General features: G+C 39.0%; 1 protein-coding gene across 16 annotated transcripts in view; it reads right to left on the reverse strand.

Moving 5' to 3' along the window:
* Positions 1-26,614, reverse strand: part of DLGAP1 (DLG associated protein 1) — a 1,139,806-nt gene that overhangs the window by 1,059,000 nt on the left and 54,192 nt on the right. For 10 of the 16 annotated variants that reach the window (XM_049901317.1, XM_049901321.1, XM_049901327.1 and 7 more), the window contains exons 2-3: positions 16,162-16,336; positions 722-782 (exon numbers count right to left, since the gene is read on the reverse strand). The exons of 2 other annotated variants lie outside the window; for them this stretch is intronic. The gene's annotated coding sequence lies outside the window, so the exon portion shown is untranslated. Of the gene's footprint in view, positions 1-721; positions 783-12,012; positions 12,245-16,161; positions 16,337-26,614 lie in introns of those variants that run through there. 4 more of the 16 variants (XM_049901314.1, XM_049901315.1, XM_049901318.1 and 1 more) reach the window with 4 other exon arrangements.

Genomic DNA, 26,614 nt, shown 5'->3' on the forward strand with positions numbered 1-26,614 from the left:
TAGGTGAAAAAAATCAAACAAAAAACAGCTCTCTTATTTAGTTGGCCTAGTACACATGAACAAGTCATACTTGTCCATTAACTGACGTTTGAAACTAGAATGTCTTTGGTGCTTTGCCAAGTTCAAGTTCATCCAACATGTACAAGGACCGCTTCCTATCCTGATTCCTTTTCTCTCTACTCCCTTCATCTTCTTTGCTGATTCCCAACTCCACGGTTGTTGTCATTTCTCCCTGATGCCTGGAACAGTGCCTCGTTGCTATGGCAATAAGCATTTTAAAAAACAATACAATTAAATAAAATAAATAATAATGAAAGCTTAGGCAGCCTGCACTGTAGCCAGAAAAGGAGGATAGAGCCAGAAATAGACATCAGCCCTACTGACACTAACTACTCCTTTGCTCTAGCCTTTAGACCACTAGCTTTCCCTTTCTATTTTCCTTTCTCATTTTCATATACATATTCCCAGCTGACGTTGGGCAGCACGCAGATTTTGAATAAAGAAAATGTTGAAGTAATGGTGAGGCAATGAACGTTGTTCTGTGATTACTTGAGATCATATCTGGTATGTGACTCCCTTGTTCGGGATAAGTTAGTTCTTCAAATGCCCTCTTAAGACTACTCCAAATCTGGGTCACACTGGTATTAGGTAGACTGAATATTTATTTGTCATTCTTTTTCCAATATATTATTGGAAATATATTCGTTTTATTAGTCCATACCTTAGCAGGAAGCTCTTTGCTGTTGATCACATCTGCTTTGAGAGATCCAGAGTGCTTGGTGCTGCAAAGATAATTTACCACACTGCATAAATACATGCAATTTGAGACAGGAGAATTAGCATATGGATCTGAAAAAACCACAGGGTATCATACAGTCTGTCTCAGGAAAAGAAAGCCACATACTCTCCAGAGATTTCTAAAACAAGGTACAAAATAAAAATATACAAATACATGTAAACATAATTAAATGTTAAGTAGGTTTATTTTTCACATTTTCCGTTCACCACTTCAGTTTTGAATAATGCATATTAATTGTGGAGCAATGTGGAATAGAGTTAGCGTTAACATGCCCCGTAACTGACAACAATGGTGTGTTGTTCAAATCATGGAAGTCTTTGTAGAGAACAGGAAATTTGTGTGGGTCTTTAGATGAAATCATATGTAAGTATTTCAAGAATTAAAAAAAAACAAAACCAGCTGCTGTGGAGTCGATTCCCACTCATAGAGTAGAACTGCCCCCTAGGGTTTTCAAGGAGCACCTGGTAGATTCGAACTGCCAACCTTTTGATTAGCAGCCAAACTCTTAACCATTACACCACCAGGGTTTCCATTTCAAGCACAGAGATGGACAAATACACATGCAGAATAAGAACAAAGACTTTTTTTTTAATAGCTCCGAGGATTCAGAAAATATACTGGTGTGGGCTGATTGAAGTGTCTTGAAGCTAAGGGTCATTTATTAAAAAAAATTTGAGTGCATGAGTGACTAGGGCTGGGCTCTGGGTGATTGTAATGATAATTATGACCTCCCGTGGGGAATGAAACATCTTTTCAAAAGTATACAGTCTACTGGATATGGCATATTAGCAAATATAACTACAGTTCATCATGATTAACGCTATTTTAGCACTATGTAGAAGCATTATAATTATCATAAAAATTTTTAGTTAGCCAAACCTGGACAGGCCAATTGACCTGCCCAAAGTCAGAGAGCTGGTTAATAGTTAATGCAGGTGATAATAGGCAAATAGGGGAAGGAGGATTCTCAGGTCCTGAGAACGACGAGAAAGATCACATAGGGATAGAATTAGTAAGGAATAGAAGACTGGGCAGTAACTATTTTGGAGACCATCAGAAGACTAGACTACTGTATGGGAGGCCAATACTGCAGGATCTCACTTATATGAGATAAGGAAATATATGAAAACCAAAGATTATTAGTTACCAGGGATGGTGAGGGGGAACAGGGGCGTTTTTGTTTTGGGGGCACTGAGTTTATGTTAATGGTGGTAGAATATTTTGAAAAAGGGTAGTGATAATGGTGGCAGGTCAATTGCCCTGTCCAGGTTTGGCTAACTTAAGATTTTTATGATAACTATAACGCTTGCTTCTACATATTGTTAAAATTGCATTAATCATGATGAACTGCAGTTATGTTTGCTAATATGCCATATCCAGTAGACTGAATTGTAAATGTGGAAATTGTTGTATTGGGGAACGTTTTGGTGTGTATATCTTCAGCACAATAAAAGAGTGAGAATGAATGGTGATAGCAAAAACAGATAAACAGTTGTTTTCCAGGGTCAGCTGAATTTAAGTGATAGTTATTTTCTTCTTTATTTTTTATGTATTATGCAAAATTACTATGGCGGGGATGTTTTGCTTTTTGATTAAAATAGAGGTTATTAAATTAAACCGGTCCGGACCATCTAATATACGTAAATTGAACATATATCTCCAACATGCCTTCAGAACAACTGAATTGCTGTATGTCACGAGTCTGTGACTGGCACACAATGAATATCTATTAAGATGCACATCAATTACTACAACCTGTAATTAGCGATGCATAATTAAAATACTACTGGTGAACAGTCATCGTTATTAAATCTAGAAGCCTATTCAAACAGCTGTTTCTTTCACATTTGTGAGATATTTCTACTTCAAGATGAATTAATTCAATTTAACTGAACTATCTGAACACCAACTACAAGTCACTATGTTAGTCACCATAGAGGTTATAAGGATAAGTCAAGTATAGTTTTTAATCTTGAGAAATATGTTTCTATGGGATTACATTGTTATTCAAAATATTCTCTGCCCTTCCTTGTGGAAGGAATATACTTCTCTACACCACTGGTTTTGGCCAGCAAACTGTGGGAACAAATGGTATATGCCCCTTTTGAGCAAATCTTTAAGAGCTTTCTCATGGTCCCTCCAAGTCCTCTTTCTCCTCTGACATGAGACTGGAAGTGTCCCACTTCAGGCTTGCTCCATGAGTCTGCATGTGTCCAGGAAAAAGAAGCTTGATGTAGAACTGTAAATATCCAAGTAGATACACATCACAAGCAACATTATGTGTTACCTCACCATAACTTAACCTATCCCAGGGGACACAATTGGTCAAGTTTGCCCTTTTTATGTAAGTTTGTTTTGAACTAGATAGACTTTATCTTCAAGAAGCACTTATCTGTTCTTTGCCACAAAGCAGACATACTTCCCAAGGAAAACTGCTCATCCTGGGATCACTTGTTCAAATCAAATGCTGTCCGCTTGTTTTTCAATAAAACTGGGCAGGAGGCCTCTTGAAGTGCTGTTGTTAGTTGCCACAGAGTCAATTCCCACTCACGGTGACCTTGGCTGCATCACTTTCCCCACCTCCCTTCGCTCAAGAAAAATGACAGCAAGAGTCCACCTCCTGAAGATGTGCTCAGAAAACTTCATCAGCTTGACCCACAAGTGAGTCTCTTACATTTCTAAGATATTAATTCCTTGCTCAAATAAGAGCTTTTCTGACCAGAAATATAAAAGTCACTCTTGTTTCCTTCCTCTCCCTCACCCCTTACACCTAATCCATTAGCAAGTCTCCTATACTCAATCTCTCCAAAATGCGTAAGGAGTTGATTAGTTTTTCGACACATCTTCTGGCTACCCCCGTGAGCCAAACTTTCATCATCTTTTACTTCTCATAACAGCCCCCAAATGGCCGCCGCTCTCCTACAGTTGGTTTTCTTCACACAGCAGAAACAATCTTCTTAAAATATAAATTGGATTTTGTCACTTCCTTATTAAACAATTTTGTTAAATAAAGTACTCTCTGCGCTTAAAATCCTAACTTCCCACCATGGCCTCTGAAACCATTGTATACCTAGACTCCTATGTATCTGCTTATGTAGGATCTTCACCTGATTTCATGCTCCTGCCTCGCTATGCTCCAGCCACCAGGTGTTTTATTTTGTTTCTCTGTTTCCTGAACACGACAATCTCTTCTTCCCCCAAGAGCCCTAGCCCATATTCTGCACTCTATCTGGACTGTACTTGATCTCTAACTTTTCACAGAGCTAATTCTAACATCTATGTCTCATCTCAAATGTTATTTCCCTAAAGAAGCCTTCGTTTCAAGCCAGCACCCCTTCCCATTTTTCTCTATCTTAATGCATAGTTGGTTCACTTGGGGACGCCACAATTCATAATTACATTTTTGTCTATATTTATCAGATACTTGGATTCTTGTCTCTCTCACTAGCATATCTGCTCTAGGAGGCCAAGCAAGAGCTATAGTACACCTGTCTTACTCACCTTTGCTTGCGTCTCCATTCCCTAACATGTAGAACTTCTGTAATAAATACTTATTGAACTGATAAATACAAATATAGCTTTATAATTGAATACGGTAAGGGGACAAGAAAGTTTCTGCACATGTGAAGAATAACAAGAAAGCCACAGTGAGGCCTACTGTAAGATCCAAGAGCCTCAGAAAAAGTATTCTTTTACTAGATGACATGGATTTTGCTATTACTAATAAATTGGTGAAACTGTACTAAGGGTTGATTACCATATGCCTACAGTTCTTTAATCAGGAGGAAATAAGGGCCACTGAATGTGTGTGTGATTAAAATTAATTGATTAAAATTAATTTCCATTTGCTTCATTCACTATTTCATAAGCATTTTGAAAAGAACTGACTTAAAGCTAAGTATGAAAACATCTAAGCAATAAAACCACAGTCTTAAAAATAAACACCAGTCACAGAATGATACTCTATAAATGGAAGAAGGATTCTCTTGGAAAGAATTTGAAAAAGAAAAAAAAAATTGCAAAAATGGAATGTCCCAATCACTGTCTTCAATTGCTTTCTAAAATAATTAATTAGTTATTCACGAAAACACCGCTCCTAAATGAAAACTCACATTTTGTGCTTAAAATACCTCTTCTTCATAGAAATTCTTCTCCCAGTTATTCAGATAAGTAACTTTAAGTGTGTGGGAACAAACCAATATTTAGAAATCAAGATTTTAATGATAAGAGAAATTAGGATGGTTCTGATGCCAATAGTGATATTTTAAGGTTTCTTTTCTCTGAAAGGATTTCATAAACTGCTTTGCAGGGGTTTCAGTTCTCATATGTTGACGATAAACAGCGTTCAGCTCTAGCCAGCGAACACGAGATTACACAGAAGGGATATCTTCATTAGGCCCAGACATTCTGAAATAAGCCATTCTATTACTGGAAACTGACAGGCAGAACCAAGATCTTCCTTGGAAATGTCAGAGAATACCGTTGGTCAAAGAAAAGAAGGAACGATCTTTTTACTTATCAAGACATTTCAATGTTAATTGTCTAGTTTCTGATTTTCAGCATTTCATTTAAATTACATCCATAACTTTGAAGTGTTCCAACACAAAACACATGTAAAAAAGATGACATACTGCATTTGGAATTATCTAAATCCATACTTTTCCCTTTTGACACATAAAATAAGGAGAAGATAAAATTCTAAATTCTAATCTTTTTCTTTTTTTTTTTTTAATATCCCTGTTACTGCCCCTGCCCTGGTTGCACAATGGTTACGCACTCTGCTGCAGTTTGGACCACCAGTGACTCCTTGGGAGAAAAGACATGGTGACCTGCTCCCTTAAAGATTACAGCCTAGAAAACCCTATGGGGCAGCTCTAATCTGTCCTATAAATAACATCGCTGTGAGTCAGAATTGACTCGATGGCACACAACAACAACGCTGGTCTCTCCTGGGTCAAAAGAAATCAGGATAAACTTGTTTGAAATTAAGTACCAGGTTTAAAACAAAATTAAGATTTTGCCTCTTTTTTAGAAAACTATTATTTCTAGTGTCTATCTCAGTGAGAGAACTCAGCTCATTACCTGCAGTCAGATGCTAACGGCTTCTTGACCTGGGAAGTCTACTGGGCATAGACTGGGAACTCTATAAATATCTGCCATTAGTTAAGGCATAGAGATGGGGAAATTGGAGGGGCAGATGAAAAGGAAAATTATTCTGTAAATGCCGGTAAAAACAAAGTATATTTTGAGGGTCAAATGGCATTTCTTTTTTTTTTTTCAATTTAGCGATTTAAAAACATTACAAGGCTGCTTAAGTCAACACTTGTTCTACAACGTTTGTTGCAGGAATCCAACAACACTTACAGTCAAAAGCCTAGGCAACACGGAATGTGTGAGCTGGAATAAACATTATGTATCTAAATCCAAACAGTAAGATTCCAGATCACTTGCATGCTGACCCCAGCCACTGGGATGTGGCAGAGACTATCTGAAGGAGACTCAGGGCCTACCCTACTTGAGAAAATATACATCCTGCAGGACACAGGTATATGGAGAAACCACCTTGAGCTTAACTCAGACACTAACAGATATTCCCACTCCAAGATTTTAGGCCTGGGGAGAGCTAGTAGCTGGTATGGATAAGTGAGAAATGCTGCTAGTCTCTTCAAAGATGGTTTTGCCTTTACACTCAGTAAGTGGAAATAAAATCTGAAACTTGATTTCAAGTCTGAAGAAGAAAGTCAAGAATAGAAGGGAGCAAACTGATAAAGCTTTTGTACACCAAGTGTGTTCTAAAGACCATGCCATCAAATGTTCCATTATTCTCATTTCACGAAAGAGTAAAACCACCAGGAAATTCAATATGGAATTCCATCACCGCCCCAAGAAAGAGGACAGGAACAACTCTGTAGAGTGTGTCCTTCATGATGGGGAGGGCCAAGTGCTTACTCATAACAGCAAAATAAAATAGAGATTGGGTTATTCTCAGTAACTTTGCTCCTCTGCCACTCTGAGGTTTAAGAGATAGTAACAAAAAGACTACCAAGAATAAAGAGCAAAGTATGTTTCCAGGACAAAAAAAACACGTGGATCTGACAGTAGCACTGGTACCAGGTATCTCTGAGAGGAAGCCAAATGTCCTTCCCTCTCAAGAACAATTTGGCTGGTTCATTTGGGAAGGGGCGAACTCATGATGTGACTTGGGTAAGCAAAAATGGTCCAAAGGGAAGAGCAACGAAGAGAGTAAATGGGCTTGTGAAGAGGGTAAATTGGCTTGTCACAGAGTTTGTGATCCGCTGAATTAAAGTCCCCTAGCAAGATTTCCTCAACTGTCAGTTTGCCTTACTGTGGTGGCTCGCATGTTGCTATTACGCTGGAAGCTATGACACGAGTATTTCAAATACCAGCAAGTTAACTCAAGGTGGATATGTTTTAGCAAAGCTTTAAGACTAAGGCAGACTAGGAAGAAAGGCCTGGTGATCTACGTTTGATGAGTCCCTAGGTGGGAAAGCACTCAAAACGCACAGTGGCCGCAACAATGGACTTGAGCATACCAACAATTGTGAACATGGCGCAGTACCTAGGTTTGCCATGAGCCAGGGCCAACTTCACAGCAATTAACAGGAACAACAAAAACACCTAGGTTTTTCTCATTGTATGTTAAACCCATATTGCATAATTTTCACTAATTTGCCCTCTGAGCTAATTAGAAAATCATCTGTATAATAATTCACAGAGAGGAAAGACCAAAAACGAAGGAGACAAGCTGCTATGGAATTAAGGCAGACAGCCCAGTGGGAACAGCATGTGCCCGGAAGTCAGACACGTCTGAGTTCTGATTCCAATGTTACTTACTAGCCGAATGATCCAGGCAGGTCGCTTAAGCTCTCTGAGTTCCAGTGTCTTTGCCTACCAAAATGGGCGTGGTAAAGTACATACACCAGAGGGTAGCTGTGACAAGTAAGTAAAATTTATCATTTAGAGTGCTTAGTACAATGCCCAGTGTAACAAGTACAAGTTGTTATCAGTTAGTAGTAGTACTGCAGTAGCAGTTTCTTCAGTAACTATGACTTACTGAGTCGCTCCAAAACCAAACCAAATGCAAGGTCATCAAATCCAATCCAACTCACAGTGACCCTATAGGACAGAGAGAACTGTCCCTTAGGATTTTCAAGGAGTGGCTGGTGGATTTGAACTGCCAACCTTTTGGTTAGCAGCTGAGATCTTAACCACTGCACTAGAAGGCTGTATTTCCTTAGTTTGGTTTCATAGGCTAATTTTGGGCTCTTGCAAATGTTTGATGTCAAAGTAAGAAGGAGTACTAACTCTAAGAAAGACCATTTTAAATTATTAACATCTACATAAAATATATATATATATATATTTTTACATAATAACATTTATAAGTTATTTTTTTTAACAAAAAAAAAAACCAAACCCCTTCCCATCCAGTCAATTCCAACTCATACCAACTGATAGGACAGAGCAGAGCCACCCCATACAGTTTCCAAGTAGTGCCTGGTGCATTCAAACTGCTGACCTTTTGGTTAGCAGCCGTAGCTCTCAACCACTACACCGCCAAGGTTTTCAGTTACTTTATTAGTAGTTAATAATTTAACTAATTGTAACTAATAAAAATTGATGTTTTTAAATTTAATGGTATCTCTGCTACGTACATACAGATCACATTTTATCTATATCAAAGTACTTGTTGGATGCTTCATCTTCATCTTTGAACGGGTAACATTTATATGAAATTATCAATACCCATTTGCATATTGTAACTGAATATGCTAAAGTGCCAAAACCTTTCAAATATGTTAAATGTTCTTGATTGCACTTACAGCTGTAGCAAGTCCTTTTATCATAAGCAGTGCAAGCCACAAGTTAGTATGGGAAAGCTGTCACAAATCTGGAATTATTAGAGTCCAAATTAGTAAATTTCTCCTGTTGTTATGTTTCTAGTTAATCAAATTTTATGATACATAATTTTTAAGGATAAGCTGGTAATTTTGCATATCAATGTTATATCTTAAGAGCCAGTGGTATTTAAAATTTAATCAGCCAAAGGTAAACATTTATTATTTCTACTTTTTCAGTGAAAAAAAGCTATTTTATAGAACCTCATCAATATGTTACTCTAATTTAGTTTGTCCTTCTATTTTTAAGATTTACTGACTTCTTCATGCATAAATTAAAAGTAGAGAATGGAGCAGCCTATTATTAGAAAGAGTGTATGTACTCAGGTACATGTTCTTTCTGACAATTTTTAAAGAGATATCAATGCATACCAAATACAAATTTAAAGTCAACAAGTATATATAAATTTTTACTATGTGCTCAATACCATGGGGCATACATAGTTATATTAAAAGACAGAATGTATTCATGGGAACCAAGTACTGAAAAAATTAACTGCACATATTTAAGCACTTAAATGCATTGGATAGGCAACACTCAGTGCGAATTCTTGCAAATTCCGATTTGTTGCCGTGGCCTTTCTGCAGGAATACAGAAAAAAGATTTTAATAAGGTATTTTTTCATTATTAGGAATATTACTTTTCATTCTTCCAAATGACTTTAGAGCCGAAGTCAAGCACAGTCAAAGAGGAAACAGCACTGATGTTTAGTTGATACGCTATGGATACAGTAACCTGGAACTACATGGGCCCGGTCCTGTTCTTTTTTTTTTTTTTCCAGATGCACTGGAAATTTTTATCCCATTTTATCTGAAGAGTCCAGAGAATAGTTCTTTTTTTTTTTAATTGTACTTTAGATGAAGGTTTACAGAACAAATTAGTTTCTCATTAAATAGTACACATATTGTTTTATGACATTGGTTACCAACCCCAAGACATGTCAACATCCTCCCTTTTTGACCTTGGGTTCTCTATTACCAGCTTTCCCAGTCCTTCAAGGAAAATTTAAATTAATCAGCCAGAGGTAAATATTTATTCTTTCTACTTTTTCAGTGAAAAAGTAGAAAGAATAAATATTTAAATTTTCCTGCCTTCTAGTCCTTGCCCCGGGGCTGGTGTGCCCCTTTCCTCTTGTTTTGTTTTATTGGGCCTGTCTAATCTTTGGATGAGGGGTGAAACTGAGGCGTGACTTCATTACTGAGCTAAAAGGGTGTGTGGGGGCCATGGTCTCAGGGCTTCTCCAGTCTCCGTCAGGCCAGTAAGTCTGGTCTTTAGCTGTGAGTTAGAATTTTGTTCTACATTTTTCTCCAGCTCTGTCTGGGACCCTCTACTGTGATCCCTGTCAGAGCATTCAGTGGTGGTAGCTGGGCACCATCTAGTTGTACTAGACTCAGTCTGGTGCAGGCCTTGGTAGTTGTGTTCCATTGGTCTTTTGGACTAACCTTTCCCTTGTATCTTCAGTTTCCTTCATTCTCCCTTGCTCCCAAAGGGGTGAGACCAGTGGAGTATCTTACATGGCTGCTCGAAAATTTTTAAGACCCAGATGCTACTCACCAAAGTAGAATGTAGAACATTTTCTTTATAAACTCTGTTATAACAAGTGAGTTAGATGTTTTCTGAGACCATGGTCCAGCCCTGTCCTTTTGCTGGACAAATTGTTTACGAACTCTGAGCCTAGCAGGCCTGCAACGTCTATTAACTTAACAGCTATTAGAGGAAAATGTTTTGAAATGGATGCAAGATGATTATGGAGATAGGAGTTGAAAGCATTATTGCTGCTACTAAAAGATAAATGTAGGAGTCACTCCACAAACACTGCAAATTGGTAAATGGGGTACAACTGCTGTCCTTTTATTTTCATCTCTGTCACTTAAATCAATTTTCTAAGTGTCCATTAGGCCAGGGATAAATCACAAAATCTCAAAACAAAGAAGAATTTCTAGTGTTTAGACATCTAAGACAAGCCGGGCTATTTCAGATAAAATGTGACCTATTTTAAAGATTTTAGGGAAGGTGATTTCAGAACACCTTTTTGATAACTCCAGTGTCAAATCGTCAAGAGGCAAGCATTTATTTCTACTTAAAGAACTATTTACACTTAAATGAATTATCCTTCCTACATTGCAAATAAATTTAATCTTCTACCACCAACAGGAAATCTAAAAATAAAAAAGGAACGAATGATAGCTACCAGTTTTTAAGGGTCTACTTACATGTAGTCAGTTTATACACAAAACCCTGTACCACAAGGATTATTACCCCATTTCACAAGTGGGATAAAAGTGAGGAAGCTGAGGCTCAGAAGGCTACTTGTCCAAAGTTAAACAGCTCATGGGTAGAGAAACAAGAATGTGAACATAATACCTGAGGTTTTTTTTCCCCCTTTCCACTGCGCTATGATGTCTTAGGAAACTATCTTTCTCAGAAATCCTTTGTTGAGGCTGTTGGAGATAAAGTCAGCACTCTGACTCAGCACAATTAATCCCAAAGGATGTGATGCTGAATTGTTTTAAGTTTCAGGTGTAGAGGCAAACTTTATGAAGGGACAGATGGAGAAGCAGGTAGGCATAGAGAGAGCCAGCAACTGGAAAGAAAGAAAAAGAAACCCTCAAGTTGTGCACAACTAAAGGACTTATTCTGTAAGGGCCCTGTATTTCCCAAAACATGTCTCCTTTCCCTCAGTGCCTGAATGTGTGTGTAAGTAAAGGCTATTTATTATGCATACTAACTAGCAACCTCAACCTCAGATAGGTAAGCAGGATAGCTGTGTTGAATCTCAGAATGGCCTGTGAACATACATAACAAAGCCCTGGCCAAGTGCAAGGATGCCAAGAAACCCAGACCCTGCGGGGCCACCTGCGCCCACACCCAGGCAGCCAAGAATGCCACAAGTGTGCAATTTAGGACTAGCGGAGACCATCAAAAGTTTTGATAAAACATTAATAGGTGGCTGATCAGGTTGATTTTAGCTAGGGGTAACCTGAATTGTTCTATAAAAACATTCAAGTTTTGGCCCATACAGAACATACAAGACAATTCTCCTCCTGCTGTTGTTCTGAACAGAGAAAGGACAGGCAGAGTTCCTTAGCCTGCTGTTCTAGCATCTGCTAATGGGATGCTGAGAAGGGATGGGGCAGAAAGGGGCTGATCTAGATCAGAAGTCAATCTGCCAGGTGCGTTTTCACTGCATCACATGCGTATTGTCATGGGCATAAGTCACTAAATGTAAAATGCAGGAAATAAAGATAGCAAGGCCTGCACAAAGTGCCCTTGGGGGTCTCTGTGGGGAGTACCTGGTGGACACAGGCAATTATCTTCCATAGCAGCTGAAAGAGTGGCTCGACCCACGTGCTTGAGGAAGTAGAGACATCAAGGTTTCCGGGCAGACACAAACCAAGTCAGAAGCTGATAAAGTAAATTAGGAGATGATGGCATCACAGCAAAGTAACTAGGCCAGCATGAAGCATACTGTAAAAGCCAAGTAAATTAAATAGGCCGGGATGAGTCAGATTATGAATGACAATGATAGCTACGGGAGGCAAATATCCCAATTTCCATTTGTTACAGTTGAAGAAATGAGGCTCAGAGAGGCTTAGCGATCTCCCAGGCATCAAAAAGCAGCTAGGATGTCAGTCCAAAGATTTCTGACCTCTAAGTCAATGTTCTTAATTCCCCAAATATCTTGAGGTGACCTGCTTCATTTTGAATTAGCAAAAGCTGTTTTTAGCCAGGTGCTGTCCCATCGATTCCAACTCAGAGATCCCATGTGTATCAGAGTAGAACTGCTCCACAGGGTTTTCAATGGCAGATCTTTTGGAAATAGAAGCTTCAGGAGCACCTCTAGGTGGACTCGAACCTCCAGTCTCTAGCTAACAGCTGAGTGTGTTAACTGTTTGCACCACCCAAACCCAAAAAACCAAACTCACTGCTGTTGAGTTGATTCTGACTCATAGCGACCCTATAGCACAGAGTAGAACTGCACCATAGAGTTTGCAAGGAGTGCCTGGCGGATTCGAACTGCCAACCTCATGGCTAACAGCCGTAGCACTTAACCACTACGCCACCAGGGTTTCCTTGCACCACCCAGGGACTCCGAAATCTGTTTTAGGTTAGGGATAGTGAAAGAATAGGCAATACATCTGAAGGATCACCGACCATGCTGTAGACCAGTGGTTCTCAAATATTGTTGTTATATGATGTCGAGCCCATTCTGACTCACAGTAGCCCTATAGGACAGGAGAGAACTGCCCCATGGAGTATCCTAGGCTATAACCCTTACAGGAGCAGATCACCAGGTCTTTTCTCCTGGGGAGACACTGGTGGGTTAGAACTGCTGACCTTTTGGTTAGTAGCCAAACACTTAACCATTTCACTACCAGGGCTCATTCCTCTCAAACACTGCAAGTCTCAAAATCACCTGGAGGGCTTGTTTAGACTGCTGGGAGCACATGAAGAGTTTCTTATTCAACAGATCCAGAGTGGGGCTTGAAAAACCACATTTTTAACAAGCTTCAAGCTATCGTATTTTAATGCAAATAACACATGCCTTCTATGTTTGTTTGCCAGCCATGTCCTCCCCACCCCAGGTATTTTCATAAGTGTACTATGTTATTTTTTTTTTTTTTACAGCAACATTTAAAAATAAAAGGCGTAGTAACGCTTATGAAAAATTGGCATAGCTTGCAGGAGGGCATGCTGGAAAACAAATGTAGAAGGCGCATATTATTTGCATAAAAGTATAGTATATTGGCACTGCTGGCTGGGGACAACACTTTAAGAACTACTACCATAGAACGATCAACTCTGACTTCAAATTTTGAAGACTCCCTTTCCCCTACTTCAATCTACCAGCCTACTGGAGTTTACAATTTGTTCTTTTTTTCCATATTCTTATGTAAGTCAACTATTCTCTTAAGTATTTAAAAATACGGCGAAATTTTCTAAATTACTTTGATTTAGATATAATACCAGGTTGGGTCGCTATGAGTCAGAATCAACTCGCCGGCAGTGGGTTTGGTGTTTCTGGGTACCAGGTTGGGTAAGTCTGTGAAAAGCGGGAAATCGAATTATACACTGTTGTTAACACCAGTATAATTCCCTAATGGTTAATGGTCAGATTAAAAGTTTTAACCATTTACTTCAGCAAAGGTCAAACCCAACCAATGACTATTAGACTCATTGACTATATTTGACTCTTTGACTAAATTTGTCTTGTAATTTCTCCATTAACATTCACAGGCCCTGGTTGGATGAAGGACAGGAAAGAAGTATGAATCTTTAAACCTCATCTTCACACTTTTTAACTTACTTTTTTTTGCAAAAATAACACTGCTCAGCTGGGTAGATCGCTGGATAAAAGTCAGTCACAGCTGCTGGTTAAAAGATCCAAAGCAAAAGTACCAAATACTATATTACGCATGATAAAATGTTTGTTTTTTGGTGGTACATATAACAAGCAGCCCTGGTGGCACAGTGGTTAAGAGCTCAGCTGCCAAACAATAGGTCAGCAGTTCTAATCCACCAGCTGCTCCTTGGAAACCCTATGGGGAAGTTCTACTCTGTCCTTTAGGGTTGCTACGAGTCGGAAACGACTCAATGGCAACAGGTTTGGTTTTACATGTAACAAAACATTTGTCATTTCAACATTCTTAACATGCATAGTTCAGTAACATTAACTTAATGTTTATCATGTTACTCAACCATCACCCTCATCTATTCCCAAATTTTTCCATCACCCTTAACATGGTCAGTGTTCCCTCAGCATTTCAGTCTTCCATTCCCCCTCCCTCCTGGCTGCCCCTGATAACCACTAATAAACTTTGGTCTCTACACACTTAGAAGACTATTCTAGATATTTCACGTAAGTGGGATTATACAGTATTTGCCATTATTTTTCCTTAAATAAAATTTAGAAGAATTACACTTACAGATTTGCCAGACATTGGGAGTGCAGTGACCAAGAAATAGTGATACTTAATCATTAATAGAGCAAAGTTGAAGTCAGCTACTCTTTGGCTGATAAGTATCTAAACAGGAATCAATAACTTCAGGTTATCTGAATGTGATAACAGATTAAGTTTAATATACCTTTAGGACATTAAGACATATGAGCATGAGTGGTCATAGTTGAACTCACTACTATGTTGTTGCACTGTTTATGTAATCAACTAATTTTGCAAGAATCATTTTTAAATTGGTGAACAAAATAGGTTAATTAAAAATAGGTATTTCAAGTCACATTATGAATGTTAGGAACTAAAAAAATAATAACCTCATACATTCATTTAATGTAGTCATTTTCAAAATAATAAATACCATTTAATATTGTGATGGTTAAGGTTTGTGTCAATTTGGCTAGGCCATGATTTTCAGCGCTTTGGCAGTTATGAAGTAGTTTGGGAACTATGTAATGATGTAATCAACTCCATGATGAGACCTGATATAATGTAATCACCTCCATGATGAGATCTGTTATGAGCAGCCAATCAGTTGAAAGGGAGTTTCCTTGGGGGTGTGGCCTGCATCCTGTATAGATGGACTTTCTGGCAAAGCTCGTTGACTTTTACTTGCTCTGGATCCTGCATCTGGCTCCTGATCATCTGACCTCAGTTCTTGGAACTTGAGCTAGCAGCTTACCTGCCAAGCTTGGGATGCGTCAGCTTCTGCAGTCTGTGAGCCAGAGGCCTGTCATCCGACTTGCCAATCTTGGGTTCATCAGCCCTGCAGCTACTTGAGTTAAGAGAAGCATCCAGCCTGACTTGGGACTTTCCAGCCTCTACAACCCTGTGAGCCATTTCCTTGATATAACTCTCTCTCTCTCTGTATATATATGTATATGTGTATGTATAGGCACATACACACTTCACTGGTTTTGCTTCTCTAGAGAACGCAGCCTAAGACAATTACCTTATTTGATTTTCAAGAAAACTATGGAAGGTAAGCAGGGCAAGCATGTTAATTTTATTTTACAAATGAGAAAGATTCTGATGGATTAAAATGACTTTTCTACGGTCATGTGGCCCATAAACATAAGAGTCAGCTCTCAAAGCCAAGTTTTCTGATACTAGGATTTTACCATTATAAAACGTTGCTTTTCTTTTTTCATTAAAATTTGCTGAATTTGTAAAAAGTTGCTTTGCAAAAAAATTAATGCCTCTAAAACAAAGAACAATAGTTATAATTATTTTCAATTGTATACTTGCCCAGGAAAGGTTTATCTTTAAGTACTTGAAATCCCTATTGAATGTAGCTCTTCAATGTATGCTTTTCAGGCTGCTCTTTTATATGCTGTAAATTATATTCACTTTTCACTTTTCTCTTACTCACATTTTCTATGCAATATGTCTGTCTTAAGGTGATTTTCCATAAGCATATCATAGGTACAATTCTATATGCAAAATTAGGGAAGAGAAAAAAGAAGAAAGTAAAAAAGGCCACTGTACCTAAAAGTGAAAAATTTGCAGTCAGCAGCACATGAGGTCTGGCTTATTTTTTCACAATTTCCACCAAAACTTCTCTCTCTCCTCAAAAGCAAGGCTTTGAACAAGTTCTTCCCAGTTCAGTCATGGTCGTGGAAGCAACACCAGAACAGATCCAAATGTTTAGAATTTGGGTGAACTAGGACAAGAACCAGAATGGGAAAAATTATGGGTCAAAGCCCTGCAAAAACTTAAGTTCCCTGTTGCATAGCAATCGAATCTTCTGCCTGTTGGATTTTGAGCAGAGTGGAAAACCTCAGTGTCCCACTCAAAGATTGCAGGCGACCTTGTCGTTTTGAATATGAGTTGCTCTCCACAGTCCTGGCAATAATCCAGTCTTACACATTAAGCTCCCGAAAGGGCTCACTACACCTCTTTTGAGTCTTCCATTCAAGTGCTTCAACCTGTAATTTTTCCCACCCCAGTTACTGTTCCAGACCCCAATTTTCAACAAAATTCTAGCTAACAGACATAAGCAATATTAAAAAAAAAAAAAAAAACGTACACCATAATCAAGTGGGATTCATACCAGTATTACAACGGTGGCTCAACATTAGAAAATCAATCAATGTAATCCACCACATAAAGAAAACAAATGAAAAGAACCATATGATCGTATCAATTGATACAGAAAAGGCATTTGATAAAATTCGACACCCTTTCCTGAAAAAAATTCTTAGCAAAATAGGGATAGAAGGGAAATTCCTCAACATAATTAAGGGCATATATGCAGAACAAACAACCAACATTATACTCAACAGAGAAAGGCTGAGAGTCTTCCCCTTGAGAATGGGAATGAGACAAGGATGCCCGTTATCATCACTCTTATTCAACATTGTATTGGAAGTCCGAGCCAGACTAATAAGACAAGAAAGAGAAATAAAAGGTATCCAAATCAGAAAGGAAGAAGTAAACTATATCTATAAGATGACATGATCCCATGCATAGAAGACCCTAAAGATTCCACAAGAAAACTGCTGGAACTAATAGAATTTAGCAATGTTGCAGGGTACAAGATCAACACACAAAAATCAGTGGGGTTCATTTACATTCACAAAGGCTACTCTGAAAAAGAAATCAAGAAAACAATACCATTTATGATAGCCCCAAATCGATGAAATATCTAGAAATAAACCTAAAACCAAGGACATAAAAGACTTATACAACAAAAATTATAAAATACAAAATTGGAAAGACATCAAGTGCTCATGGATTGGAAGACTTAATAAAGTGAAAATGTCAATTCTACAAGCAATCTACACATATAATGCAATCCAGATGAAAATCCCGGCAACATTCTTTACTGAAATGGAAAAGCTAATGACCAACTTCATATGGAAAGGAAAGAAACCTCGAATAGCCAAAGTAATATCAAAGAAAAAGAACAGGGCAGGAGGCTTCACACTGCCTGATATAAAAACATAGTATACAGCCACTGTAAATCAAAACCACCTGGTATTTGTTCAACGACAGACACATGGACATGTAGAATAGAATTGAGGACTCAGAATTAAACCCAGCCATCACTGGACAAATGATTTTCGACAAGGAGTCAAAGTCCATTGAGTGGAGCATAAACAGTATCTTTATTAAACGGTGCTGGCAAAACTGAATATTCACCTGTAGAAAAATGAAACAGGACCCAGACCTCACACCATACACAAAAACTAACTCAAAATGGATCAAAGACCAAAATGTAAAACCTAAAACCATAAAAATCCTAGAAGACAACAGAGGCAAAAAACTATAGACCTCATCTTTTTTAAAAATAGGATAACAAAAATTGCAACAAATGTACCAATAGAAGAAGACAAAATAGATAAATAGGACCTCATAAAAAATAAAAACACATGTTCATCAAAAGACTTTATTAAAAGAATAAATGTACAACCTACAAACTGTGGGGGGAAAAAAAGTCCTCAGAAATGACTCATCCAATAAGGGTCTAATCTCTAAAATATATAGAAAACCACAACAACTCAACAACAAAAAGACAAACAACCCAATCACAAAATAGGCAAAGGATATGAACAGAACCTTCACCAAAGAGTACATCCAAGTAGCCAACAGACATTGCCATCAAGTGGATTCTAACTCATAGCAACTCTGTAGGATAGAGTAGAACTGCCCCATATGGTTTCCAAGCAGCAGCTGGAGGATTCGAACTGCTGACCCTTTGGCACCATCAGGGTTCCTCAATTAGCCACTAGAGAGACGCAAATCAAAACTACAATGAGATATCATCTTACCCTAGCTAAAAAGGCACTGATTAAAAAAAAAAAAAAAGATAACAACAAATGTTGGCAAAGATGTGGGAAGACTGGAACTTATCCATTTCTGGTGGGACTGCAAAACAGTACAACCACAATGGAAAATGGTATGGTTCTTTCTCAAGAAAAAAAAAAAAAAAAACTAGAAATAGAACTACCCCATGATTCAGCAACACCACCCCTTGTTGTTGTCAGGTAGTGTTGAGTCAGTTCCTACTCATCGCGAGCCTATGTACAACAGAACAAAATGCTGCCCGGTCCTGTGCTGCTTTATTCACAATAGCAAATTTAATAGAAATGATCAAAGTGCCCATCAATGGATGAATGGATAAGCAAATTGTGGTACATACACAAATGGAGTACTACATAATCAAAAAGAAGAATGATGAGCCTGCACAACATATTATAACACAGACGGACCTGGGCGGCATAATGCTAAGTGAAATAAGTCAAGCATAAAGGACAAATGTTGTGTGATGCCTCTTTTGTAAGACAAGAATAGATAAATATAAAGAAACCAATGTTCATTGGTGGTTACCAGGGAGAGGAGGGCAGTGCAGAAAGAATGTATTATACTGTAGAGTCCAGTTATTTTAGGCAATGGGAAAAGCAGCACCAAATGTGGACATAGCGAGCACAGCACAACCGAAGTAAAAATGAGTGCTTGAGCACATATGGATGGGTATAGGCAAACTGGTGTATGTGTACCTAGGTGAGAACACACAGAAGTATCTATAAAATTACACACATGTAAGTACAAATATGTGGGTGCAGACACATGTATTCATTGAAGGCAAAATACCTACACTCTTTAGGTATAAGTAAACACCTTCTGGAAATGCTGGTGGCGTCGTGGTTAAGAGCTATGAATGCTAACCAAAAGGAAGGCAGTTCGGATCCCCCACAAGCTCCATGGAAACCCTGTGGGGCAGTTCCACTCTGTCCTATATGGTCACTGTGAGTCGGGATCAATTCAATGGCAACAGGTACAGTATGGGCAAACACCTTCCAACATTGGTTTTCTGGGTGTGAAGGTTTAAGACCATAGTCTCATGGGACAACTCAGTCAATTCGCATGACATAGTTCACAAAAATCATGATGTGCCTCCTAGAGAAGTGAGTAGTGTCCGGGGTCTTAAAAGCTTGAGAGCAGTGATGTAAGGCACAACTAACTATTGGTCTCTACTGGCCAGGAGCAGACCAGTAACCAAAAGTGCAGAGAAGAAACAAGTCTACCCAAGCCACAACCCCTGAGACCATCTACCATGGTGCCCAGGTACCACCAAGGCCATTCTGACTGGGGTCACAATAGTCGGTCCCAGATAGAATGGAAGAAAAATATGGAGCAAAATTGAAATTCTTATAAAAACAAAACAAAAAACAGACAAACTGGAACAGTAGTGAACAGAGGGCTCCCTGAGACTAACACCATGAGATACCTTTTAAACCTAGAACTGACCCCATACCCCGAGATCACCATTTAGTGAAATAACAGAGTGGCGCACAAATAAAGGATATTATCCATAAAACCAGTGCCCTACTTAAAAACCAGTATGAAACCAAAAGGTCAACAATTACTCAAAAGCAAAGATAAGGGGCAGGGAAACTAGAGTACTGGAAGGGGAACAAACTGAACACAATTACAGAGATTGTAGACACATTGTGATAAATATAACTAACATCACTGAACAATTTTTACGGAAAATTTCAAATGTGAAACCAACTTGATGTGTAAGCTTTCACCAAAAACTCAGTAAAATATTAAAAAAAGAAAACATGAGATGTCTTTAGCTCAAAGTTTTTTCTTAAGAAAACCACCTTTTAAATTGCAGTCAATAGTTCATCAGGCACGTTTTAAAACATAAAATTTTGATATTAACATTTCCCTTTCTTATTAAGATTATGTTCCTCCAAATTCCAAATTACGCTTTAAGAAATGTTTCAATTATGCAAATCAATGTTGTGTTACATTTTAAAACGAGAAACTTTGTTCTCATGATCACGCAAATTAAAAAAAAAAATACTTAGGAAGGTTGAGATTGTCCCTTAGAATAAAAATTGCCTTTCCTGTTTCCCTCCCTTCCTCCCTCCCTTCCTGCCTTCCTTCCCCCTCCCCTACCTCCTTCCCTCCCTCCGTTTCTTGCCTCCCTCTTTCTTTTCTTGCCAAACTCTAATTGACAGTCTGCGGATTATTTGAAAGATCAACTTGATATTTGGGGGAAATTTTTTGTATGTATTTTTTGTTGTTGTGTGCCATGAAGTCAATTCTGACTCACAGCAACCCTACAGGACAGAGTATAACTGCCCCATAGAGTTTCTAAGCTGTAATCTTTACGGGAGCAGATCACCAGATCTCTTCTCCTGTAGGACCGCTGAGTGGATTCAAACATCAAAACTTTCAGTTAGCAGCCGAATTCACTCAACGTGCTTAATGGCTGCATCCCCAGGGTTCCTTGTATGCATATTAGGCTCTTCAGTATTAAAGAGAACTGAGTTTCACTTTTATTTCTCCTCCCTGGCTCACCACTGCAGCCTATTTTTCTTACATGCTCGAAGCCAAGTGCTCCATTGCACATTCTCCAGGCGGCACCTTTTAAGCTTTACAATTCCACTTAAAACTTTTCCTCTGCTATGCTGTTCTAAGGATCAGAGCCTGTAGAGAGACCACAGCTGGATGACTTTGGATGAGGGTGGCTTTATGCCAGACATCAAAGTCATGTAACCATAGAGGGAGGGAAGTAGAAACGTTTGGTGGAAGGGAAGATGGCAGTTAACATGTTCTTTGTCCAACAGTTCCTTGTTTCTATAAGCATTTGGGTATTTCACCACATTTGACTTGGAAAGAACAGACAACTCTTAATTATGTATATTATATATCATGTAATAGCATTAAAAAAATCAAAATTTCAGTTTTAGTTGAATTTGAAATACATTCTGATTTTTTCCCTTTGAAGCCAGTTTCCTTGCCTAACAATTATTTATATGAGCGTTCAGATACTGAGCACACATCACCTGCTCCCTGAGAAAGGAAACATGGCAAGTAGGAGAAAGATATTAGGATAAAGCTTACATAAAAAAAATCAGATGAAGGGAGGAAGGAAAGACGTAAGGAGGGAGGGAGAGAGGGAGGGAGGAAGGGAGGGGAGGAACAGGAAGGAGGGAGGGAGGGAAGAAAGGAAAGGAGGGAGGGAAGAAGGGAAGGAGAAAGGAAGGGACAGAGGGAGGAAGGGGAGGGGAGGGGAGGGGAGGGAGGGAGGGAGGGAGGGAGGGAGGGAGGGAGGGAGGGAGGGAGGGAGGGAGGGAGGGAGGGAGGAAGGAAGGAAGGAAGGAAGGAAGGAAGGAAGGAAGGAAGGAAGGAAGGAAGGAAGGAAGGAAGGAAGGAAGGAAGGAAGGAAGGAAGGAAGGAAGGAAGGAAGGAAGGAAGGAAGGAAGGAAGGAAGGAAGGAAGGAAGGAAGGAAGGAAGGAAGGAAGGAAGGAAGGAAGGAAGGAAGGAAGGACTGTCACTGGTTATACACAAGATGGGTATTCTTAGTTATCCTGAGTTGGCTTTACCACATATTTCACTACACATAGAGAAATACCAAGTAACTTCTACATACCCTGTTGGCAACTACCACCACTCAACTGTGGTGGCTTGAAGGAAACTATGCTACAAGTATTTCAAATACCAGTAGTGTCATCCATGGTAAACAGGTTTCAGCAGAGCTTCCAGACTAAGACAGACTAGGAAGAAAGGCTGGGTGATCTACTTTCAAAATTTAGCCAGTGAAAACCCTATGGATCACAGAATATTTTCTGAGACTTTGATTTGCTTACTTTGGACATGTCATCAGGATGGACTGATCACTGGAAAAGGACATCATGTTTGTAAAATGGACAGTCAGTCAAGGTGAGAGAAAATCTCAATGAGATAGATTGACACAATGGCCACAACAATGAGCTCAAACATACCAACAATCATAAAGATAGTGCAGGACCAGGCAACATTTCATTCTGTTATACATAAGGTCACCTTGAGTCACAGTCAACTCGACTGCGACTAACAACATTGGGAAATAGCTTCTAGGGTTAAAATAAGTCAAATGAGTTGGCATGAGTTAGCACTCTATATTTTTATTCCACAAAATTTTGTCATGTATCTCTTTTCAAACAGTTTGAGGAAAAAATATCAATACAAAAACCAAATCATATGACATAAGAGAATGCAGTAATATATGGATAATGCAGAAGGCACTGACCAGCATAGCAAAGTCACAGACAACTCAGTAGAATAGTGGTTTACACGATTTACAGGTGCCAATTACGTAGGGTATTTATAACTCCGACTAAATAAAAAGACCTCTCCCCATGCCTTTCTACAACATTGAAATAAAAGCTAACAACAGAAGCAACTATATCCTACCAGTTCTCTGAGCAAATAGAGATAGTGAATACCTAACCATGGTAGTGAATGGTACTTTCATTGCATAGAAAAAGAACAAGAATATTGGAGGTTTACTTAAGATTACAAACCAAAAAAAAAAAAAAAAAAAACCACTGCCATCGAAGCACATTCAATTACACACAGTTGGAAAAATGTTCACATTCATAAGTGAGTCTTCAATACTTGGCTCAGTGAGTGGCTGAGAAAGAAGAGGGAGTTCCCATGGGATTATAAACTACAACTCAAAACTGAATTTACATTGACAGCTAGAACAGTGCTGTGCCAAAGCAAGAGCGTTAATACAGCAGCTATTCCTTGATCCAAAAGCAGAATGCAACGTCCTAGTCTATTTCTCACTAGTGGAAAAACACATATCAGGAGGACAACCTATATGAAAGATCTAGAAACACCTTAGATCACTGTCTCTGGATAGTTTCTGTAATCTGAACATCACATAGAAGCACTCAGAATTAATTATGAAAGGCGGTGAGACAGAAAAATTCATATTGCACTAAGTCTAGCACTGTGTCATTCCCTATTCAAAAAACAACGGAATATATATTTTCCAAAGTGCTGATCTCTCTTTCCTTCTTTGTCAGAAAATCTGCTTCTTCTGAGAATTAAAACACGTGAGGACAAAAATGGGTGGGGCGGGGGGTATAAAAGCTTCCTATTGTGCTCACATTTGTCCTTTTCCACTCTCACACCCAATACAAAGTGGCTTTCACTGTTTCTCACCTAATTGGTTTATCTCATACGTTCAGGAAGCTTTTTTTCAGGTCAGAGGCTAGATTCCATGGATTCACTCACAGCACCAGAATCAACGGCATCATCAGAAGACAAGTAAACCTTATTTTAAAGAATCAATGAATTACAAAGGAAGAGAGCCAGAGTGGTCAGAAAATGAGACTATCTGTATCCTGAGGTTCCCCACTCAAGAAGTGCACTGTCCTGAGGGCTGTAAAGAATGAACAAGTGAACAAGAGTGTGCCTGCTCTCAAGGAGCATGGAGCCAGGCATAAATTAGAACAAATACAGCTTCGACAATTAACACATTAAAAGAGGCAGGTGAGCAGATTCATTTAGCTTAAAGAGAGAGAGTTCATGAGGGAGAGAACTTAGAGACACAAGCAGGGCTTTAAGCAGAAGGCTACCTCGAGGTAGTTGGCTTAGACGTTCTCTGTGATACCTCCACAGAAGTGACTTAGAACTAGTGGAGCATCATGCCATTTAACAAAGTCTATTTTTTTTTTATGTAGCTGAGAGTGCCATTGTGCACAAGGTGTCATCTGTGAGCAAGGACAGGTATTATCATCCCTTTCTAAATGAGAACACAGAAGTTGTTAGATGCCGTCGAGTTGATTCCGATATACAGTGAACCCATGTGACACAATAGAACTGCCCCATAGGGTTTTCACAGCTGTAATCTTTACAGAAGCAGACTGCCAGGTCTTTCTCTCCTGAAGCCGTTTCTTGGGTTTGAACTGCCAAATGCTTAACTTTTGTGCCACCAACACAGTAGTTGTTCTTAGGTGGTGTCAAGTCGGTTTCGACTCATAGTGACTGTTATGGGTTGAATTGTATCCCCCCAAACATGTGTTGTAAATCCTAACCTCAATACTTGTGGTTATAGTCCCATTTGGGAATGGGCTGTCTTTGTTATGTTAATGAGACAGGATTAGTGTAGGGTATGAATTGAGTCAATCTCCTACAAAATGTAAAAAGAACAGATTAGGAAAAGCAAGCAAGAAGAGATAGGGTAAGACTGATGCCAAGCCACATGGAGATAGCCAAAGAAGCAGGGAACTGAAGCTGAAGAGACAAGGACCTCCTCCAAGAGCTAAGAGAGAGAGAAAGCTTTGCTTAGACGCTATGCCCTGAATTCGAACTTCTAACCTCCTAAACCATCAGAAAATAAATTTCCGTTTGTTAAAGCTATCCACTTGTGGTATTTCTGTTATAGTGGCCCTACACAACTAAGACAGTGATCACATGTACAACAGAACAAAACACTGCCCTGTCCTGAGCCATCCACAAAACCCTTGTTTGCCATGTTTGAACCCATTGCTGCAACCACTGTGTCAATCCATTTTCTTGAGGGTCTTCCTCTTTTTTGCTGACCCTCTACTTTACCAGGCATGATGTCTTTCTCCAGGAAATGGTCCCTCTTGATAATATGTCCAACGTACATGAGACGAATTCTCCTTCTAAGGACTATTCTGCCTGCACTTCTTCCAAGGCAGATGTGAGATGTGTTCACTCTAGCAATTCACGATATATTCGATATTCTTCACTAACACCATAATTCAAAGTCATCAATTCTTCTTAGGTCTTCCTTATTCATTGTCCAGCTTTCACATGCATATGAGGCAACTGAAAATCCATGGCCTGGGTCAGGGCACCTTAGTCACCAAAGTGACATTTTTGCTTTTCAACACTTGAAAGATGTCTTTTGCAGCAGATTTTCCCAATGTAATACGTCTTTTGGTTTCTTGACTGCTGCATTCACGGGTGTTGATAGCAGATCCAAGTAAAATAAAATCCTTGACTACTTCAGCCTTTTCTCTATTTTTATCATGATGTTGCTTCTTGGTCCAGCTGTGAGGACTTTTGTCTTCTTTACGTTGAGGTATAATCTATCCCGAAGGCTGTGATCTTCGATCTTCATCCGTAAGTGCTTCAAGTTCTCCGCACTTTCAGCAAGCAAGGTTGTGTCACCTGCATATTGCAAGTTGTTAATAAGTCTTCCTCTAATTCCAATGCCCTGTTCTTCTTCATATAGTCCAGTTTCTCAGATTATTTGCTCAGCATATAGACTGAATAAGTATGGTGAAAGGACACAACCATGACACACAACTTTCCTGATTTTAAACCACGAAGTATCCCCTTATTCTGTTCGAATGACTGCCTCTTGGTCTATGTACAGGTTCTGCATGAGCACAATTAGGTATTCTGGAATTCCCATTTTTCCCAAAGTTATCCATAATTTGTTATAATCCACGTGGTCAAATGCCTTTGCACAGTCAATAAAACACCAGTAAACTTCTTTCTGGTATTCTCTGCTGCCAGGCAAGATCCATCTGACATCAGCAATGATATCCCCCATTCCACGTCCTCTTCTGATTCCAGCTTGAATTTCTGGCAGTCCCCTGCCAATGTACTGCTGCAGTCATTTCTGAATGATCTTCAGAACAATTTCACTTGCGCGTGACATTAATGATATTGTAGGATGATCTGCACATTCTGTTGGATCACCTTTCTTTGAAATGGGCACAAATATGGATCTTTTCCAGGCTGTTGGCCAGGGAGCTGTCTTCCAAATTTCTTGGCATAAATGAGTGAGCACTTCCAGCACTGCATCCACTTATTGAAACATCTCAATTGGTATTTTGTCAATTCCTGGAGCCTTGTTTTTCGTCAATGTCTTCACTGCAGCTTGGACTTCTTCCTTCAATACATCGGTTCTTGATCATTTGCTACCTCCTGTAATAGCTGAATGTCAACCAATTCTTTTTGTTATAATGACTCTGTATTCCTGCCATCTTCTTTTGATGCTTCCTGTGTTGTTCAGCATTTTGGCCATAGAATCCTTCAATATTGCAACTAGAGGCTTCAATTTCTTCTTCATTTCTTTCAGCTTGAGAAATGCCAAGTGTGTTCTTCCATTTTGATTTTCCAATTCCAGATCTTTGCACATTTCATTATAATACTTCATCTTCTCTA

Source organism: Elephas maximus, chromosome 11 (genome assembly GCF_024166365.1).
Source record: "Elephas maximus indicus isolate mEleMax1 chromosome 11, mEleMax1 primary haplotype, whole genome shotgun sequence".
Taxonomy (NCBI): Eukaryota; Metazoa; Chordata; class Mammalia; order Proboscidea; family Elephantidae; genus Elephas; species Elephas maximus.